Raw genomic sequence first — 6,126 nt, 5'->3', positions numbered from 1 at the left:
GTATCACTTTCAGTAAAACTTGAGAAAAACTTGCATTGACGCATTTTTATCCTTGCTCTGTGTAATATCAGACTAAGGAAAGATGTACAATATTTATTTATTAATATGTAAATTCCAATACGGTAAGATTCTTTAATATCAATATAATGTCACTTATTATGATAAATGGTAGTATTTTGGAGGTGCAACTTCTTCTGCATATAAACTTTGGTTCCTAACATTGAGTGGCTACATGTTTTCCTATATTCTGTACTACACTGTCATTATGTTGGGTTGAAAAACCCAACCTACTGTTCTTCGACTTCAGCTTATCCTTCTGCTTTTTCGTATTATTATTCTTAGAGCCCCCCATATTCTAAATGCTACTCCTCCTACAGTTTTAGGGGTACACCACCCAAACTCTCCACGCTTCTTCGCCCCCATCTTTTTGTGGCACCGCTCTGAACACCCCAATTTTCCATTGACTTTGACAGGGAAGATTTGCAAACTGCTGCCACTCTTACAGCTTTGAAGCTACAAGCCCCAAAGTTGAATAACATAAAAATGGGGTCACCCCGAATGAAACAGCGACATTTGTTGGATGTGACAGGGCCAACAAAAGCCAATCAAATTTCACCCATTGACTTTAATGGGGAAATTGAAACTGCTGCCAGTCTTACAGCTTTGAAGCCACTCTCACCAAACTTGAATCACAAAGTCATGGGGTCAGCCTGAATGAGAATATGATGATGCCCAAAAGGCAGAGCTGTGTGCAGCCAATTAGATTTTACCTATTGACTTGGCAGAAATTCAGCCTGCTGCCATTCTCACAGTAATAACATCAGGGTCCCCAAACTTTGAGTCAGGCACCAGGTAACTGCGGTTCAAGGTGAAAGTGGGCGGAGCTGCAGCTCCGTCTGTGTGTGTTGGAGACAGGTGTGCTGCTCATAGCATCATAAACATAAACATCATTTTTTTTATTTGTGTTTTTTTACTTTGCTACTGTAATTTATAGAGCCCAGTGCTATTAGTCTAGCTGTGTTGGGGACTGGTGTGCTGCTCCTAGTAGTTCACCCACAGCACCAACCAGAGATCACTTTTTTTTTTATTATTAATTTTTTTTTTTTTTTTTTTTAATTTAAGTTACTGTTCTTTAATGTGTCCAGTGCTGTTTGCTGTTATTCATAGTAGTGCACCAAACACGTTACACATAGTAGTGACATTGCATTGCAATAAAATCACCTGAGCGATGTTTTTCCACCAGCAATAATATATTCCGTATCCACTACTGCGGCGTTTTGTCTTTGCGTGTGAACCGGCTGTAACCTTTACACGACTTGATTGGCATGTAGACGCAGGGCGTTTTAAAGCAGTTTATTACACAAGTTTAGAAATGTAGTGTGATTTCTGCCCTTTACATCACAAAAAGCAACGCTGTGTCAACAACGTATTTTTCAGAGAAATTTTTGCCCTTGATCCCCTGTCCAGGTCGTGGCACCCTTTAACCAACTTTAAAATTAGTTTTCTGGCCAGAAATGGCTTTTCTAGGTGTTAAAGTTCACCTTCCCATTGAAGTCTATGGGGTTCGCAAAGCTCGCAAAAGTTCGCACTTTTTGGTGGAAGTTCGCGAACGGTTTCATGAACTTTTTTTGTGAGGTTCGCTACATCTCTAAAACTAAATGCACAGTTATTTCCCATGTGGCCTCCCCTCAAGTCACTGACTAACAGTTTAAAGAGCTTGGTAACAGGAAGTTGTTAAGTTGATTAAGTTAGACATCTTTTCACTCCAGCCTATAGATTATGTTTTTGGCTAACTTACAATATTGAAAACATTTTTTATTTTGCACAGTCTATTCACAGTCTATTTTACCCAGTATTATTGTTACACTGAACTTTAATATTCAGGTTCCCAACAATGACCTATTTAAAATTTGATTGCAACCTCCCCAGATTTTGTTTGATTCTTGCTCCAACCGTCTGGCTTGTTTTCAGAAATCACTCGATGTTTCCTATTTGTTTTCGCTATCTCTCTCTCTGTCATGATTGTGTTTTTGGTATCATGTTAGTATGAATAGTGCTGTTAGTAATGATGAGCAACATTTTTCGCCAGGATTGAAATTGCAGCAAATTTCTGCGTTTTACTTGGTGGACTGTTTTGCGAAACAGGCACAAAAATTTGCCACAGAAAAATTTGCTGCATGGCAAAAAAAGTTGTGCGCATCAAAAAAAAAATTGTTGCACATGTCAAAAAATTGACGTGCGTCAAAAAAATATTGCACGGCATTTCTTTGATGTGTGAAACTTTTTTTGACGTTTGTAAGTTTCCCAAATTGGGAATGGGACAAATTCGCTCATCACTTCTAGGGGCACATTTACAAAAGCACGAACGCTCCGAGTGTTTTTTCGCCGATTTTTTCGGGCGTCCACACGACTTTTTCGTATGGCGCACGACTTTTTCGTGCGGCGCATCGACTTTTTCGGACGTTTGCACGAAAAAATCGGAAAGGTTTTACCGCTGTTTACAATTGTTTGGTACGAAAATTTCGTGACTTTCGGATCGCCAATACGATATTATCGTGACTAATACGATTTTTTCGGAAGCATTTTCGTGATATATGCGATCTTCCGAAATTTTCGTTTCCAATACGATTTTTTCCCATTCGTGATTCGGATTCGTGGATGAGTAAATGTGCCCCCTAGTGCTAGTACTGTTTCCTATTTGTTCTCCAAGAATATCCCATTTACATGGGTTTATCCTAGCTAAGCCTATATAATAAACTCATGTAAATGGGATTTTCTAGGAGCTCTTTGGGATTAATTCCCAAAATTCCTTGTGTTTATTTACATATGTATGAGGCAGTCTCCTCAACCCCTTTTGATTTATCTGTGAATCCACACCCTTGACTCTACCTAAGCTGTTTAGAAAACCCAGTACTACACACATGAGCCTCCAAAAAGGGCAAACCCAGTCTATAGTTGGGAATCTGAGCAGCCTGACTTTTGCTTTAAAACAGTTAACTTATTTAACTTAGTAAACTTTCTTTTACAAAGTATCAGTTTTGACAACACATTGGGTGAGGTTATGGCTACATTCTCAAACAGAATTCTGACCAAAGTGGTCTGCTATCATATTTGAAACCTTAACAGGATTAATCAACAGTGTAACTGAGATAAGAAATTTTATGAAGGAAAAGGAAATAACTCAACAGTTTAAAATATGTAATTTAGTGAAATCGGATATACTTACTCAAAGAATACTTTCATTTATCTTTATGTAGGGAAAACATGAGTAACACATTGTTATATGGAATTTACTTAAAAAATTGGGGAGGCACAAAATCAAATGCATTTCATTTGTCTTTACAGATATTGGACTCACTTTCCCTGCTCCTAGTGTCACAATTTCTTTCTCTCTCAAAGCTTTTTGCGGTCTGGGCTTGCTGTTCTCAATCAAAGTATCCAGGAAGCCCTTATCCCAAAAAGAATTTGCGAGGGAGGATTTTCTTCTGACTCTCTGTCCCTGAATAAGAAAAAAGCCATCACAAGGTAAACAGAAGTTTGCATTGCTTAGCACAACTGAAGGTGAACGTATGTGTGAATGTAGTGTAGAACATGGATAGAAAGGATTGTTATCGTAATTTTTCTGTCTCTTTATATGACATATAAGCTCATTTCTACATGTGAGAGGAAGGAGATTAAGCTCATAAAAGGAGACATTCATTAAAGGAGAATTAAACCCTACAAATGAATATGGCTAAAAATTCCATATTTTATATACTGTACTTACTGTACCAGCCTCTTAGCATCTCAATAGCAGCAATGGTCCAAGACTATCACAGGAGCTCCCCATCTTGGAAACTGTCTTCAACACTCACATGCTCAGTGAGCTCTGAGCAGCTGTTGAGAAGCTAAGCTTAGGGGTCGTCACAAAGTAGCCAGCAGAAAATGAGGCTGACCTGTCAAATCAACTGATGCTACAGGGCTGATTATTAAATTCTGATGCTAATAGCACTGGTTTCTGAACTGCCATGTAGTAACTATTTGTATTAATTACTAATCGGCCTTATATTGTGACGTTTATTTTCTATATATACAGTATAGCTACGTGACAGCAGCACAGAGCATGTGCAGTGAATCAGCAGAGAGAAGATGGGGAGCTACTGGGGCATCTCTAGAGGCACAGATCTTCCCTGCTAAAGGGCTGTGGTTGCCTTGGGCTGGTACCGAACCAAAACATTATGTACAACATTTCTGCCCTACTTCTTTAGTTAAGCTTTGATTCTACTTAAAGGTTAGTTTTTAAAAGTGTAGTTTTTCAGTCTATTACCCCCATATGTAATACAAGGCAGTAAGTTTGCCCAGTAACCTACAGCAACCAATGAGATGTTTGCTTTTAAACCTGGACCAGTAAATTCTACCTCCTGATTGGTTGCTATGGGTTACTGCTCCTAGGCAAACTTACTGCCTTTTATTACATAACCCCCTTAATGTTTTATTAAGCATAACCAACAAAATACTGTACGACTGAGCTGGTGATACTTACTAGCTAAGCTCAGTCATTTATGGTTGTATGTCATCATAGTGCACAATAATTATCAGGTGTACAATGAATACTCAGGGTGCTGGAAATTCATTTTAGATATCCTTGCACCCAAGAGAAAATATACCAAGGATATTGTTAACCATTGTAAACCAGAAGAGGCAATTGGGTAAGCCAGTTTCTCCTTTCACTTCAATATTCTCCCTTAAAACCAAGGGTAAGGTCAAATAGAAGCACAGAACACTGCATATCCACATTCTAATACCCTATGTACCTATTTTATTCTATGTGTCTGCTCTGCAGATCTCTTCCACAAATACGTCAGGTCCTTATGCCCAAGAAGTCATAAGGGAATTCATTAAAGACTCATAAAGTATCAGTTAAAGCCTTTCTTATATACTGAAACACAATAGTTTACTTTGAATTTTTTTTTCAATGGTCGAAATCAAAGTTCTCTTATCTATGGAAAGGTTCTGTAATAAGTCTTTTAAGGCTCAAGCCCTCCTTGAAGCCAGCAGGGGGGATATGTTCAGAAATAAATGATGAGCTGTGAGTAAAATCAGCCGGCTCCTTCATCCTACTTCAAAGCTAATAAAATAAAATCAGTTCTAGTCCTGGAGGAAGAACATAAGCTGTAATAGTCACCTTAAATATGGCTTACAAAACCTTCTGGCAGGAGGCTGACCTGCTTGAGTGAATTATTTAAAGGACGCTTACCCCAACACCTGGCCACTTTTTTAAATTACAGTTATGGGATCTAGTATCGGGAATGCTCAGGGTCTGGGTTTTTCCGGATAACTTTTAGTATGTTATAGAATAGTCTATTACTATCAAGTTTTCAATTGGTCTTCATTGACCCTGGCAGCCAACAAACTGTTGCTCTTTTAGACTGCAATTGTATTGTTATTGTTTCTTTTTATTACTTATCTTTCTATTTAGGCCCTCCTCTATTTATATTCCTGTCTCTCTTTCAAACCACTGCCTGGTTGCTAGGTTGAATTGGACCCTAGCAACCAGTTTGCTGCTGAAATTCCAAACTGAACAACTGCTGAACAAAAGCTAAATAACTCTTTCAAATAATTGTATTGTATGTATGTTTGAATATTATATTATTATACTCTATAATATCCAATTAAAAGGAGACCTAGAGTGTTCTAAGAGCCATGAGGTGATATCCATTTCCCTAGACTAAACTGATAACTGATCAGCTGAACAGAACCAACTTTCTCATGACTTGCAGGTGATAGTATATGGATAATTGAAGGAGGCTAGTATTTCCTTGCTTCCTTGCCATTCACCACATAGCTCACCCATAGTCACTAACCATTTTTAGCAGATGGTAAAGGTAGGGATGCACTGAATCCACTTTTTTTTATTTAGCTGAACCCCCAAAAAAAAGATAGAATCCCGAACCGAATCCTGGATTTGTTGCATCCCTAGTTAAAAGAACAGTAACACAACAAAAATGAGTGTCTCAAAGAAATTAAAAAATCATTTTCTGTTGCCCTACACTCGTAAAAGTCGTGCGTTTGCTTTAAAGCAGGGGTAGGGAACCTGTGGCTCGGAAGCCAGATGTGGCTCTTTAAATGGCTGCATCTAGCTCGCTG

General features: G+C 38.4%; 1 non-coding gene across 1 annotated transcript; it reads left to right on the top strand.

Annotated features, from left to right (window-relative positions):
- The first annotated feature begins 3,391 nt into the window (after positions 1–3,391).
- On the top strand, positions 3,392–3,473 carry mir129-2 (microRNA mir-129-2). The gene has a single exon (NR_049574.1). It is a non-coding gene; the product is annotated as a microRNA mir-129-2 (primary transcript).
- The last annotated feature ends 2,653 nt before the right edge of the window (positions 3,474–6,126 follow it).

This window comes from Xenopus tropicalis, chromosome 3 (genome assembly GCF_000004195.4).
Source record: "Xenopus tropicalis strain Nigerian chromosome 3, UCB_Xtro_10.0, whole genome shotgun sequence".
In the NCBI taxonomy this organism is placed as follows: Eukaryota; Metazoa; Chordata; class Amphibia; order Anura; family Pipidae; genus Xenopus; species Xenopus tropicalis.
Note: the sequence above shows the minus strand (reverse complement) of the source record. Positions and strands in the feature narration are given on the sequence as shown.